The sequence below is a fragment of the Salmo salar genome, chromosome 01 (assembly GCF_965601325.2).
Source record: "Salmo salar chromosome 01, fSalSal1, whole genome shotgun sequence".
In the NCBI taxonomy this organism is placed as follows: Eukaryota; Metazoa; Chordata; class Actinopteri; order Salmoniformes; family Salmonidae; genus Salmo; species Salmo salar.
The window spans coordinates 22,921,544-22,938,286 of NC_138291.1; positions in this window are offsets into that span (position 1 = coordinate 22,921,544).

Genomic DNA, 16,743 nt, shown 5'->3' on the forward strand with positions numbered 1-16,743 from the left:
TGGCCTTAAGGCTGTGTGGTGTCCAGACCTCAAGGAGGCACCATCATTTTCATCTTTAACACATCTGCTGAAGGAGAGTAAACTGAATAATAAAACTATTACTATTTCTGGGACCACTTGTGGATTTTATCCAAGGGTCTATGTGTGTCTGATTTGTGCTTGGTATTGTAGAAAGTATGCATAATTATGTTGCTGCTGCATGTCTAAAATACCTTGATATGAAAAAAGCATCAGCTTAGTTTTACTAAGTTTGAGTTGTTTGAAATAGCTTCCTTGGGAATAAAGGAACACAGGGAAAACTTGCACTGAAAGTCAATAATGTTTACACTGATCACAAAGGGGAACCATTTCCCTACAACCATCAAGCGAGAAGAAATGTTCAGTGGTTACTGTCATATTGCCCAAAGAGGCAGATTAAGAGCAGGTCTGACACTGATGGATAGGCAGATCTGAAACCACCAGACAATTTCAGTAAAATTCTGTGTTAGGCAGAGTGTGTTAAAACAGTTTGTCAGGGTGTTAATTGATATTCAGCCCATCATTCCCCTCAATGCGCTGTGAGCTCCCCAGGCCCACTCACAGGCTGCAGAGATGCAGTTTAGTCTTATTAAAAAGTTGTTTGATTAGCGGGACCTTGAATGGCGGCCGTGGAAAGGTCTGGCAGCCGCAGATAAAAGGGGAATGATAAATTGGCGGAAAGCCAGGTGATTGACAGTTAGGCACTAGAGCATCAAAACACATCCATTTCTCAGCAAAGTTGATCCAATTATTGTCAGCCACTCACAGATAGCTACTATGCTTTACTCCATTCATTCCCTGCTAAATTGCTCTTCCCGTTTTTGCCGATACAGCAATCGGCCATAAAGGGCCAGCCATCATTAGTGCTGTTTGAATTGGAGCCCTGTAGTGTTTGGTTAAGAGGGTAAATGCAAATTTGATGAAATAATAAGGCTTCATTTACATATCACCCCAAGCTCACATGGGGAGTGTAAACATTCTGTTTATCTCGAGTGTCATTTTCTGAATTTAGTAGAATATAAAACTGACCTTGGCCCAGTCAGTGCAAAAGACCAAGTAAATGTACTGATGTCTGAACACAATTTCTTCATGTGGAACTTATCAACAAATCCCCTATGGAGAGCATTCAGAAAGTATTCAGACCGCGTGACTTTGGAACATTTTGTTACGTTACAACCTTATTCTAAAATGGATTACATTCGTTTTTTTCCTCATCAATCTACACACAGTACCCCAAAATGACAAAGAAAAAACTGATTTTTAGAAAGCTTGGCACACCTGTATTTGGGGAGTTTATCCCATTCCTCTCTGCAGATCCTCTCAAGCTCTGTCAGGTTGGATGGGGAGCGTTGCTGCACAGATATTTTCAGGGTGCTCCAGAGATGTTGGATAGGGTTCAAGTCCAGGCTCTGGCTGGACCACTCAAGGACTTTCAGAGACTTGTCCTGAAGCTGCTTCTGCATTGTCTTGGCTGTGTGCTTAGGGTCATTGTCCTGTTGGAAGGTGAACCTTCACCCCAGTCTGAGGTCCTGAGCACTCTGGAGCAGGTTTCCATCAAGGATCTCTCTGTACTTTGCTCCAATAATCTTTCCCTCAATCATGACTAGTCTCCCTGTCCCTGTCGCTGAAAAACATCCCCACAGCATGATGCTGCCACCACCATGCTTCACCCTTGGGATGGTGCCAGGTTTCCTCCAGATGTGACACTTGGCATTCAGGCCAGAGAATCTTGTTTTTCAAGTTCTGAGAGTCCTTTAGGTGACTTTTGGCAAACTCCAAGTTGGCTGTCATGTGCCTTTTATTGAGGAGTGACTTCCATCTGGCCACTCTACCATAAAGGCCTGATTGGTGGTGTGCTGCAGAGATGGTTGTCCTACTGGAAGGTTCTCCCATCCCCACAGATGAACTCTGGAGTTCTGTCAGTGTGACCATTGGGTTCTTGGCCACCTCCCTAACCAGGGCCTTTCTCCCCCGATTGCTCAGTTTGGCCGGGCGGCCAGCTCTATGAGGAGTATTTCTGGTTCCAAACTTCTTCCATTTAAGAATGATGGAGGCCACTGTGTTCTTGGGGACCTTTAAATGCTGCAGAACTGTTTTGGTACCCTTCCCTAGATCTGTGCTTCGACACAATCCTGTCTTGGAGCTCTATGGACAATTCCTTCGACCTCATGGCTTGGTTTGAGCTCAGGATGCACCTGAGCTCAATTTCGAGTATCGTAGGAAAGCGTCTGAATACTTATGTAAATAAGGTATTTTTGGTTTTAATTTTTTTAAATAAATGTGCAGTTATTTCAAATACCAGTTTTCTCTTTTTCATTATAGGGTCTTGTGTGTAGATTGATGAGGAAAAAAAACCAATATTTAATCAATTTTCGAATAAGGCTGTAACGTAACAAAATGTGGAAAAAGTCAAGGGGTCTCAATACTTTCCAAATGCACTGTATATCAGCAAATAAGAGAAGGATATCAGGGTTGTCTTATGCACCACTGAACCCCAATGCTGCCAAGAACATGTATAGGGAACACTTCGCATGAATTTCCATTTTTAAAAACTGGACTAATTAAGTGTAATTTAAAGAAAACCACCACCACAGTTCATGCTTTAGAAATGATTAGAAGTGTGAATACATTTGTAAGAGCTTGCAGTTTTTCTCTGTTATGTTTTACATGCCAATTTTGAGGGATTACCTTTTTTTGGTAAAGACTTAGATGATGCTAATATTCAAATAGTTACAAATGTATCCAGTCTAGGACCTGATCATACAGTTTGTATACATTACCCACCTGAGGGTAAATAATCAAGATGTATTTTACAAGACTAAAAAGATCACCAACTACTAGAATTTTTGACATGCCATTTTCAAATTATCTACAGTTTTGCCCAATTAGATGCCATATTCATACGGGTCTCCCTGTATATATCCACACTGACCAAGGGAGGCAGACAAAGCTACCACTCTCCACAACTGTCACAAAGACATTCCTCTCTTTCTCCCTCTTTTTCTCGCACTCATCGTGTGTTGAGGCTAAACAAACATGCATCCTCCTCGTCCAGCGGACTGAAACACATAACAGCAGAATGAATCAGTACACACATTATATGATGCTGATGCACCCGAGGACCAGTAATCAGATATGCCTTTTATTAATCTGAATACAATATATTATCAATATTACTATCAATAGAATAATGTAAATCATTGTAATAGTGCATTTGGATAATACAGATGATATGATTTCAAAAGAAGAAAGCATTTGACATAAAAACAATTTAGCTGAAATCAAGCACAATGATTTTCCCAAACTGTTGAAGATATTTGAAGTGATGATTGCCTTTTTTGCATTTATGTAATTCATCTTAACAAAGCCATATTTTCTTATGACAATTGGCAAATACATTGTGCCTATATCTGGAAATGTTCTCCTAAAAATAATTACAGAGTAGCAGTTGGACTGTGTTAGATCCTGAAAAGGAAGCAAAATGCTGCCATCTATGGCTGTGTTTCAAGCAATGCTGAAATGCAGACCCTTCTTCCCAAAACAAAGACGAAAGATGTGCATGGTTGCGTTATTAGCATCTTAATGTCACCACATATATTTCAGCTTGGAATATCAGCTTGGAATAGGCCTATGTTTAGTACATAGTCTGGTGAAGTTTTTTGTCTTCATTATCTTTCTGACAGCCAAGATGTTGCCTTGGCTTGATTTTTGGCGGATGGTGTTTGGATTGAACAGAAAGGAGATGATTGGAAAGTTAATGTTCTTCCAAGTGGGCATCTGGTGGTAATATCCTTTAAGCAACACAATTCTGCACAGATCAGGGGTTCTGTCAGAGATTTCTTTCACCACCTGCTGTATACATACGTACAGCAAAGTGTAAGCCACCCTTTTTTGTCTCATCACTTCTTTGTTTTTCCAGTACTTCAACCACATCACAACCTCAATTCCTGAAACAGGCAATTGACGTAGAGTAAAGCTTGGCATGGGGATGGCGGAATTCAGACACAATAACACACTGCATATTGCTGCCAGACAGGGATAGCAGGTTGGCAGCGGGCTAGGAGAAAACCAGAGGGGTTCTATAGATAAGGCTTGAACCAGGCCTTGGTCGGCACTGGGCATTTATGCAGCTCCCTGTCTGATTGATGCTCTGGTCCCTTCTGGCAACCCAAAGGCTTTACTGGTGATGAGACACGATCTGGCCCGTCTGCCTCCCTCTTCATCATATTCTACACAGCCATACATACAATAGGCCATTAATCCATGTCTCCCGAGGTAAAACAGACAGACGGATGAAGATATACACGCTAGCAGTTCTGACAGACAGTCACTGGCCCAAAACCTGATGTCACTGGAACACTGAAACATTTACTGAACTCCCTCAGGCTCCTCTATGGCCACGTGTTCAGAGACTACATTTACTCAGCAGTCATCACCCGGTGTTTACAAACCAATACTGAAAAAGTTTATGTAATGCATTTATTTAAACTGGCCCTGTGAGCAAATAGATTACTCTTAAGGATTCTTTACTTTGCAAACATCAACCTTTTATAGATTAAAGTTGACAATATGCTAAAGCTATCTAGGTAAACTAGCCTGGTGACTGACATCTGAAAGTGGTGCAAGTTTCTTTATAAAAATAAATAAACTGTTTCCCAATTGTCTGTGTGTCATTGGCCTGTCAAGAGATGTTATGACATAGGCAAGAGTGAGCTGTTTTTACCTACCTGTAAGAACAGCATCAGTTTATTTATGAATTTATTTATTTCACCTTTGTTTAACTAGGCAAGTCAGTTAAGAACAAATTCTTATTTACAATGACGGCCTACCCCGGCCAAACTCTAACGACGCTGGGCCAATTGTGCGATGCCCTATGGGACTCCCAATCACGGCCGGTTGTGATACAGCCTGGAATCGAACCAGGGTCTGTAGTGACACCTTTAGCACTGAGATGAAGTGCCTTAGACCGCCACGCCACTTGCAGCACCACCTCTTTCCATATTTGATTTTGAATTTCATCAGGAGTGTTTGTCAAGCTCAAAACATAATTGTTTTTCAGTAAAAGCTTAGCTATGCAGAATAATACTACTGTATCCCCAAAATGTTTAAATATATGTTTCTCTGTGTGTACGTGTTCGTTGGCATATGTGTGATGTGTGAGACTGGGACCACCTGTGCAGAGGAAGGAGCCAGTAGCTTTGGAGCAAACAGGGTCTTTCAATGGGCATTTGATTTGTCACTCAGCAGTCACAGGCTCAGGCTGAGTCACCTAGCAGGAGGACACACCTGCCTTTCTCTGCCTCACCCTTTCCTTCTCCCTCCAAACTAGCTGTATCTGAGGGTTCAGCTCCAGGGCAACACTATTGACACATACCTGAGTCCGCGTGGCTCACGCCCATGGCTCTCAGTGGCTTACATTTAGCTGCACAAATTAAAACCTGGCAATATGAGAATTCAGACGCTTCATTATCAAGGATTTGGGATTTGGATTTTCCTTAGAAGATATCTTGGGCTTTAAACAAAGTATTGTTTTTTGTAGTTCTGCGAAAGTGCTCACTGTAGAGTCAAATATTATAACATGGATAAAAGGGATGACTAAATATAGGTACAGTACATAGCTAGGTGCACATACGTGCATTTCTTAAAACTTCTTTAAGTAATCCTTCTTCCAATTCCCCAATCTTGGAGCTTCTTGCTTTCACTTTTTATCAAAAGGTATCTATACTGAACCATTAGACCATAACATAGAAAACACATTGATGTTTTCTTTGCTGTTACTAACAATATGAACATCTGCTAGATGAATTGTGTCTGGAGTCCACAACGCAGTGTCCGCTAATAATTCCTCTGAAAAGAAGAGTTTGCACGTTCTGAGCCTTTAATCGCACGCTCCTACAAATGCAACAGACAGCTGGGTGCTGGCCCAGTGTACCATGGTAGTGGTATTAGTGGAGCCACATCTAGACCTTACCGCAGGTCTGCAGGTGGCAGACAGTATTCAGAAAGAGTAATGCATTTAGCCTCCCAATGCTAGATCACAGGTTCCCATAGACACGTTTTTGTGTGGATGGAGATTTCTCTTTGGAATAACAAAGAGCTCAGACTGGTTGGCTCAAATGTGACCCGTTTCAGGAAGATAGGCGTATGACGCACGCCACTACTATGAAGAAACCATAGACAGTTATGGTTATGTGGTTTCATATCCCTCTACCCCATGATGTCAAGAACACAATATTAAAAGGAAACCAGTGAACTGAATCAATCTTAGTAAGGGTTTGAAAGATACAGGAAGCAAATAAAGATTGCAATATTTCTGGCACTAAGGTACTTACAAAGGATGCATTTATAACTTCATCACAGGCATGGGCCACAATGCATTGGAAACCACTTCAAAAGGTAATTAATTGGCATTGTGGTGCCAAAGAGAGGAATACCTCTGGTGTGGTTCATTACAGTATGAGCCACTCCATTTAGTCATTCTCCAGTCTCCAGTTTCTGTATTGTCCATCCAGACCTCTCGGTCCCACGCAATGTTGGGAAACTCAGTTACAATATATAACACAAACAAATGGCCCACCACACCCTTAGTAACAAAGCACACTATACTCTGTTCTCAGCCTCTCACTGAAGGAATGTGCTTGTACTCTGAATCGGATGGTTCACACACTATTTCCTTGTATGGGTTTGTCGGTCTTAGTTATCACCTTTGAAAACTTTAGACGTGTGAAATTAATTACTATCCCACAGTGGCCTCATGCGCATGGGGGGGGACACAAATGCACGTGTCCCCTTAGATTTGTCCAGTAAATATTTTTCAGATGTTAAATGAATGACTATACTTCATTTTTAAGCCCATGCGTTGTCATAATTATTTGTAAAAAGATCTGTCAACTGTATTTTTCCGAGGGGGCATACTGACTGGACCCCCCCCCCCCCATTCTCCTTAGTAAGAACAGAGCCTCTTCAACCTCCGTAGGCTAAAGAAATTTGGCTTGTCACCTTAAACCCCCACAAATTTTTACAGATGCACAATTGAAAGCATCCTGTCTGGCTGTATCACCGTCTGGTACGGCAACTGCACCGCCCGCAACCGCAAGGCTCTCCAGAGGGTGGTGTGGTCTGCCCAACGCATTACCGGGGGCAAACTACCCGCCCTCCAGGACACCTACAGCACGCAATGTCACAGGAAGGCCAAAAAGTTAATCAAGGATATCAACCACCCGAGCCACTGCCTGTTCACCCCGCTATCATCCAGAAGGTAAGGTCAGTACAGCTGCATCAAAGCTGGGACCGAGAGACTGAAAAACAGCTTCTATCTCAAGGCCATCAGACTGTTAAACAGCCGTCACTGGCACATTAGAGGCTGCTGCCTATAGGCATAGACTAGAAATCACTGGTGACTTTAAGGAATGGTACACTTGCCACTTTAATAATGTTTACATATCCGGCATTACTCATCTCATATGTATATACTGTATTCTATGCTATTCTACAGTATCTTAGTCACTTAATGTTTACATATCTGGCATTACTCATCTCATATGCATATACTGTATTCTGTATTATTCTACGGTACCTTAGTCACTTAATTTTTACATATCTGGCATTACTCATCGCATGTGTATATACTGTTTTCTATACTATTCTACTGTATCTTAGTCCGTTCCGCTCTGACATCGCTCGTCCATGTAAAAGTAATGTCCTCTCACTGTCAACTGTGTTTATTTTCAGCAAACTTAACATGTGTGAATATTTGTATGAACATAACAAGATTCAAACAACTGAGACATAAACTGAACAAGTTCCACAGGCATGTGACTAACAGAAATTGAATAATGTGTCCCTGAACAAAGGGGGGGGGGGGGGGGGGGGGGGGGGGGGGCACAATCAAAAGTAAGAGTCAGTATCTGGTGTGGCCACCAGCTGCATTAAGTACTGCAGTGCATCTCCTCCTCATGGACTGCACCAGATTTTCCAGTTCTTGCTGTGAGACGTTACCCCACTCTTCCACCAAGGCACCTGCAAGTTCCCGGACATTTCTGGGGGGATTGGCCCTAGCCCCCACCCTCCGATCTAACAGGTCCCAGACGTGCTCAATGGGATTGAGATCCGGGCTCTTCACTGGCTATGGCAGAACACTGACATTCCTGTGTTGCAGGAAATCACAAACAGAACGAGCAGTATGGTTGGTGGCATTGTCATGCTGGAGGGTCATGTCAGGATGAGCCTGCAGGAAGGGTACCACATGAGGGAGGAGGATGTGGTGCAGGTGTTGTTACACGTGGTCTGCCACTGTGAGGATGATCAGCTGTCCGTCATGTCTCCCTGTAGTGCTGTCTTAGGCGTCTCACAGTACGGACAGCACAGTACGGACAGCAATCTCACAGCAATTTATTGCCTTGGCTACATCTGCAGTTCTCATGCCTCCTTGCAGTATGCCTAAGGCACATTCACGCAGATGAGCAGGGACCCTGGGCATCTTTCTTTTGGTGTTTTTCAGAGTCAGTAGAAAGGCCTCTTTAGTGTCCTAAGTTTTCATAACTGTGACCTTAATTGCCTACCGTCTGTAAGCTGTTAGTGTCTTCACGACCGTTCCACAGGTGCATGTTCATTAATTGTTTATGGTTCATTGAACAAGCATGGGAAACAGTGTTTAAACCCTTTACAATGAAGATCTGTGAAGTTATTTGGATTTTTACAAATTAAAAAAGGGAAAAAGGGACGGGCCGTTTTTTTGTTAAGTTTATATAGTCTTAATTCATTCCTACTTAGATGTGTGTATAGGGTATATGTTGTGTAATTTGTCAGATATTACCTATTAGATATTACTGCACTGTCGGAGCTAGAAGCACAAGCATTTCGCTACACCCGCAATAACATCTGCTAATCACGTGTATGTGACCAATAAAATTTGATTTGATTTGAAGTGGTTTCTTCGAAGGCAGATAGAGCAAAGAGATGCTACAGCTTACTCTAGTGCTTGTAGTATCTTCAGTGGAGGAGGAAAGAGAGTGTCAAGTGACAACACAGAGGTCGATTTGATTTTAGCTGCTGGTGATGGGCAGAACTCCCAGGAGGTATGCTAGTAAATTAATTTGATCATGCTATTTAGCCTATTGATTCCTTCTTGATGAATAAATAAAACAAAAAATGTTTTGTTGTTTCTCTGTAATACTAGCCACCTAACAATTTTATGAAGTTGGCTTTAGCTAGCCAGCTACATAGGTTTCCAACCTCCCAACCTCATAACCTGCTACCAAGCAATTTCAGGCTATCAATCTTGTTAGAGTAGCTTATCTAACTACTGTATCTTAGCTAAGATAACCTATACAGAAAAGAAAAAATATATATATTTTTTGTTTACATAGAATTAGGTATAATGATTATATTTCTAGATTGCAGGAAATAGCTGTTACAGGTGTTTGAAAAATGTAAACCTCTGTGTGGAAAGCTGAAATTTGGGTCAAGGCAGCAACATTGATTTCTGTCATCATATCAGCTCTGTTAGCAACACCAGCTATTAGCAGTCTCACATAAGACAAAACTGTGTTTGGGGTACTGCTGGTGAGTAACATAACCTGGAGGCAGTGTCTGTGGACAACTCTTAGCATCACTCTATGACCAGTCTCTCCCCCACTAAGATATCCATTGCAGGCAGCTAATTGATAGCATGACCCAGACAATGGGAGAGAAAGGGCTGCCTAGTCACATTCCACACATGCCAGTCAGTCTATCAATGACCCCCAAACGGGGCCCACTTTCCCAATTAGGGTCATTAGTGTGAGCCACTAAGTGCCCCGGTCACACATAGCTGAAGACTAGGCCCACTTTGGAAAGACCCCAAGCGAAACACTACAAACACGGCCATCTACTCACTTCATTATAGCGCTGTGAAAATGTTCTGTAGATACCATACAACATAGGCCTACAGGGCAGATGCACATTTGGAATGTTTTATATGGAACTACCACATCACTGGATATTCTCTTTAGTTAGAGAAGTGTTCATGAACCACTGGAGATGTGTATATCTGTTTTTACAACACTGCTGTATATGAAAAGTCTCTAACCTTGGCAGAAAATAAACAAATGGTCTAGGATCAGTATTCCACGGTGGCTTCCTTTCATCATTGAGGTGAGAGTACTGGATGCAGGCAACATAAAAACAAGATGGTGACTACCTGACCTGTATGTTAAAAGTTTTGAAAAATTGCAGGCAATGACGTTGCTTGGTATCTCTATTTCCTGTATGAGCAGTAGAATACATTATTCACACGGATTTACATGGACGCGACTCAACGGCAAGATCTTTCACGGCCAGTCCCAGTTGGACCATCATAATAATGGAGCTATGTAGAGAGAGTACCAGATCAATGTAGAGCTATATAGAGAGAGTACCAGTACCAGATCAATGTGGAACTATATAGACAGAGTACCAGATCAATGTGGAGCTATATAGAGAGAGTACCAGATCAATGTGGAGCTATATAGAGAGAGTACCAGATCAATGTGGAGCTATATAGAGAGAGTACCAGTACCAGATCAATGTGGAGCTATACAGAGTGCCAATACCAGATCAGTGTGCAGAGGTACGAGGTATTTGAGGTAGATACTGTATGTACATGAAAGCAGGATAAAGTGACTAGGCATCAGGATAGATAATAATAAGAGTAAAATAAAGAACATGGTTGCAGCAGCAAATGATGATTGTAAAAGTATGTGTGTGTGCCCGTCAGATGAGGCTGGCCCCCAGCCTTCCCTGTAGCTCAGTTGGTAGAGCATGGTGTGTGCAACGCCAGGGTTGTGGGTTTGATTCCCACGGGGGGCCAGCACAAAAAAAAAGAGAAATGTATGCATTCACTACTGTAAGTTGCTCTGGATAAGAGCGTCTGCTAAATGACTAAAATGTAAATGTAATGTAAAATGGTGGGAAGAGCTATAAGAGAATGGGCTCATTTATTCCTTGTAACTTCAGGTAAATGTTTTTTGCACCCTAAAATAAACATTGTAGAGTAATCCACACAACTGGACATTTTCTGTGTTTTGGGAACATATGTTTTGTGACATCCCCACAATGTTCACACCAGACTGTTCTCACAACCTCATGAAACATTCTGGGAACCTTTAAAGAACAGACAAAATGTGTTCTGGGAACGTTCTTGCACCCCAAAATAAACATTGTAGAGTCATCCGCACAACTTGTGTTTTGGGAACATAGGTTTTGTGATGTCCCCACAATGTTCCCAACAGACTGTTCCCACAACCTAATGAAACATTCTGGGAACCTTTAAAGAACAGATTAAATGTGTTATCAATCAAATCAAATGTATTTATATAGCCCTTCGTACATCAGCTGATATCTCAAAGTGCTGTACAGAAACCCAGCCTAAAACCCCAAACAGCAAGCAATGCATGTGAAAGAAGCATGGTGGCTAGGAAAAACTCCATAGGAAAAACTCCCTAGAAAGGCCAAAAACCTAGGAAGAAACCTAGAGAGGAACCAGGCTATGAGGGGAGGCCAGTCCTCTTCTGGCTGTGCCGGGTGGATTATTATAACAGAACATGGTCAAGATGTTAAAATGTTCATAAATGACCAGCATGGTCAAATAATAATAATCATAGTAGTTGTCGAGGGTGCAACAAGCACGTCCGGTGAACAGGTCAGGGTTCCATAGCCGCAGGCAGAACAGTTGAAACTGGAGCAGCAGCATGGCCAGGTGGACTGGGGACAGCAAGGAGTCATCATGCCAGGTAGTCCTGAGGCATGGTCCTAGGGCTCAGGTCCTCCGAGAGAAAGAAAGAGAGAAAGAGAGAATTAGAGAGAGCATATTTAAATTCACACAGGACACCGGATAAGACAAGAGAAATACTCCAGATGTAACAGACTGACCCTAGCCCCCCGACACATAAACTACTGCAGCATAAATACTGGAGGCTGAGACAGGAGGGATCAGAAGACACTGTGGCCCCATCCGATGATACCCCCGGACAGGGCCAAACAGGCAGGATATAACCCCACCCACTTTGCCAAAGCACAGCCCCTACACCACTAGAGGGATGTCTCCAACCACCAACTTACCGTCCTAAGACAAGGCCGAGTATAGCCCACAAAGTTATAGGAACGTTCTTGCAACATCACACAAATGTTTTATACAAACTTTGGGGAATGTTCTGTGGTGGTTGTTACAGTTGTTTTCCATTCAAAGGATATTTTTTATCTAAAACATTTTTGATAAATTAACAGATTTGATCAAAAACATTCTCTGAATGTATTTTGGGATGTTTTCATCCTAATGCTAGATAAAACCCTAACTATAACTTAAGGGGAATCTAATGTTCTGGGAATGTTTCTGGTTTGCTGGGTTATGGCTTGGGGGTAGAAGCTGTCTCAGAACCTGTTGGTCCGATGGTCCAGTACCGTTTGCCAGAGGGTAGCAGAGTGAACAGTCTATGGCTTGGGTGGCTGGAGTCTTTGGCAAGTTGGGCCTTCCTGACACTGCCTGATATACACTGAGTGTACAAAACATTAAGAACACCTTCCAAATATTGAGTTGCGCAACACCTCCCATTTTGCCCTCCGAACTGCCTCAATTTGTCAATTTGTCATGGGCATGGACTTTACAAGGTATCGAAAGCATTGCACAGTGATGCTGGCCCATGTTGACTCCAAAACTTCCGACAGTTGTGTCAAGTTGGCTGGATGCCCTTTGGGTGGTTCTTAATATACACAAGCAACTGTTGAGTGTAAAAACCGAGAAGCGTTGCAGTTCTTGACACAAACCGGTGCGCCTGGCCCCTACTACCATACCCCGTTCAAAGGCACTTAAATATTTAGTCATGCCGATTCACTCTCTGAGTGGCACACATACACAATCCATGTTTCAATTGTCTCAAGGTTTAAAAGTAATTATTTAACCTGTCTCCTCCCCTTCATCTACACTGATTGAAGTGGCTTTATCAAGTGACGTCAATAAGGGATCATAGGTTTCATCTGGATTCACCTGGTCAATCTGTCATGGAAAGAGCAGGTGTCTTTAATCTTTTGTACACTCAATGTACACTCTTAGAAAAATATGTTCTATCTAGAACCTTAAAGTGTTCTTCGGCTGCAGGTAGAACCCTTTTAGGTTCCATGTAGAACACATTATACAGAGGGTTCAACATGGAACCCACAGGGGTTCTACCTGGAACCCAAAAGGGTTTTACCTGGAACCAAAAAGGGTTCTCCTATGGGGACAGCCGAAGAACCCTTTTGGAACCCTTTTTTCTAAGAGTATTGATGTCCTGGATGGCAGGGAGATCAGCCCAGTGCTGTACTGGTCTGTCCGCACCGCCCTCTGTAGTGCTTTGTGGTCAAGGGTGGTACATTTGCAATTCCAAGTGGTGAAGCATCCAGTCAAGATGCTCTCGATGGTGCAGTTGTAGAACTTTCTGATGATCTGAGGGCCCATTCCAAATCTTTCTAGCTCCCTGAGAAGGAAGAGGCACTGTCTTGCCCTCTTCACGACTGTGCAGGTGTGTGTGGACCATGTTAAGTCCTTAGTGATGTGGAAGCCAAGAAACTTGAAGCTCTCAACCCCCTCCAAACAGCCCAGTCGATGTGGATGGGGGCGTGCTCTCCCCTCTTTCTCCTGCAGTCCACGATCAGCTCCTTGGTCTTACTGATGTTGAGGGAGAGTTTGTTGTCATGGCACCACACTGCCAAGTCCTTGACCTCTTCCTTGTAGGCTGTCTCATTGCCCTCATTGATCAGGCCTACCACTGCTGAGTCGTCAACAAACTTGATGATGGTATTGGAGTCATGCGTGGCCACGCAGTCGTGGGTGAACTGGGAGTACAGGAGAAGTCTAAGCATACACCCTTGAGGGGCCCCAGTGTTGAGGGTCAGCGTGGCAGAGGTGCTGTTGCCTACCTTCACTGACTGGGCCCATCCTTTTAGGAAGTACAGTATCCATTTACAGAGGGAGGTATTCAGTCCCAGGGTGAACGCTGAGCCGTAGTCTATGAACAGTATTCTCACAAAGTTATTTCCCCTCCTGTCCAAGTGGGAGAGGGGAGTGTGAAGTGCAAGTGAGATTGTGTCGTCAATGGATCTGTTGGGGTGGTATGCGAATTGCAGTGGGTCCAGAGCGTCTGGGATAATGGTATTGATGTGTGTCATGATCAGCCTTTCAAAGCACTTCATAATTACAGATGTGAGTGCTACAGGGCGATAGTCAGTTAGGCAGGTTACCTTGAAGTTCTTGGGAACAGGGACAATGGTGGTCATCTTGAAACATGTTAGGATCACCGACTGGGACAAGGAGAGATTGAAAATGTCTATGAAGACACTTACCAGCTGGTCTGCGCATGCTTTGAGAACGTGCCCTGGTATTCCGTCTAGCCCGGCCGCCTTGCGAGTGTTAACCTGTTTAAAAGCTTTATTTACATCGGCCACGGAGAGCGAGATCACACAGTCATCTGGAACAATAGGGGCTTTCATGCAAGACTCAGTGTTGTATTCCTCAGCGAGCATAAAAGGCCTTTCGCTCTTTTGGAGGTTATCGTCTACAAGCCCTGCCACATACACCAAGCCTTGGAGCTGGTGTAATAGGATTCCACCTTCCTTCTACATTGTCCTTTTGCATGTCTGATGTCGCGTCGGAGGCCGTAGCGGGCTTTCGTGCATGTGTCCATGTGCATGTCCCATTTCATGTAAGGGGTAGTTCCAGCCTTTAGCCCAGTGTGGATATTGCCTGTAATCCATGGTTTTTGGTTTGGATATGTTCGTATAGTGACTGTGGGGACAATGTCGTCTATGCACTTATAGATGAAGCCTGTGACTAATGTGGTACATTCCTCAATGCAGTCAGATGAATCCCAGAACATATCCCAGTCTGTAGTAGCAAAACAGTATTGTAGACTTGCGTCTGCTTCATAAAACTACTTCAGCATTGACTGTATCACTGGTACTTCCTGTTTTAGCTTTTGTTAGTAAACAGGAAGCGGGAGAAAAGAGTCATGGTCAGATTTGCCTCAAGGGAGGATGAGGAAGGGCCTTATACGCGTTTCTGCGGGTAGAATAAAAGTGGTCTAGCCCTTCGTACATAGAGTCATCCAGTGATGTCTCTGCAAGGCATATAATATTGCATATAATATCAAGTCTCTCTGATAGAAGACTCTTGAACAAAGTTTATCCATCTTTTTCTTGAGTGACTAGACATTTGCCAATAGAACGGAGGGGAGTGCTGATCGATAATCTCTTAGTCTCAATCTCACCAGGATGCCGGCACGTTTCCAGTGTCTACGTCTGTGTAGTTTTGGTATCCCATGTATCAAAGGAATGGGGTCCGGTATGAACAAGGGAACAGCTGAGTTGGAGTTGAAGTCGGATTTAAAGTCGAAATCGAAGTTAACCTTTTACTGTATTGGGCTAAATCAGGGTCACACAGAGTGTTTCTTGGTAGTTTTAAACAAATCTACTTTGAAACAAAAGTATACACCTCACACACATGATTATGGGCTTAAAAAAGAAGACACCTGTATCATGTAAAATATAGAGTTTAAATGTATTCCATTTTGAGTTGCATCCCGATATTACACTTTATATACCTCACAGATGATGGAAATAAAACAAAACCGTTTGACATAGAAACACTGGATTTCCGGCGGTCATTTAAAAAAAAAAAGTTAATTAATTATACAACTCTGAAAAATATTAATAACATTCCACCCGAGGCTACTAGAGGGCGATTTTGTCATTTGACTGCAGGAAAGGCTACTAACTGTCGATCTGATGTCCAGAAGTGCTTGGTGGTCATATGTGCTAATACTTTGAACTTTCTGTAAAAAAATAATAAAGGTAAACATGGAAAAAGTCACCAAATAGCAAAGACGGGTTGGAACTCGTAAGATGTTTCCCTTCTCCGTCGGTGCCATCTTTACCACTAAATTATTACCTCTTGGATTACTTTTAAATTTAGAAAGGAAGTTTCGAAAAAAATACATTGACACATTTCTGTTTCTCAATGACATTCAATTTAGCATTGAAAAAAGGCGCAAATTTAGGTTTGTTTTACCTGAGCCAGTCTGACCACTGGGTCAGAGACCACTATGACACCAAATGCATTTGATGGGCCAATTTTAGCTAGCTAGTTAGCTAGCCACCTGAGGACAAAAACACAAGGAGATGCACAATGAGTTTCTGTCAGTGATGTATGCTCTTGATGCAATGTGATTGGAGTGAAGCCAAATCTATACTGGCTTCCATTGACACTTTTTTTTGGTGCGCCAGGACCATTCACAGTGGAGCTCGCTCAGTTTAGCTCAATGCTGATTGGCTATTATTTTATTTATTTTTAATCAAGGGAGGCCAAATGTTCGCTGGCTTTGCATTCAATGCTACGGTTGGAAAACATGTCACACTCCTTTGGACCAGACAGTATCAGATATAGTAGATGGTCTACAGAGAGAGGCGCTGTTTCGCTCACTCGGATGCTTTCTTTGGTGAGATACATTCATCCTCTTGCACATTGAAGGATAATTATGAAGCACAAACAAAAGATAAATTATAAAACATATAAAATAATATTTATTGGTAAATGGTTTTAGGATGCCTGGCTTCTCTTGGCATCCATGAGTACACACCACTGGAAGTTTTACAATACTGGCTAGTAGAGGCAAACAGCTAGCTAGTTCATGTGCAGAATCACATGGCATCGTTCCAAGTATGTTTTCCTCTTGTGGA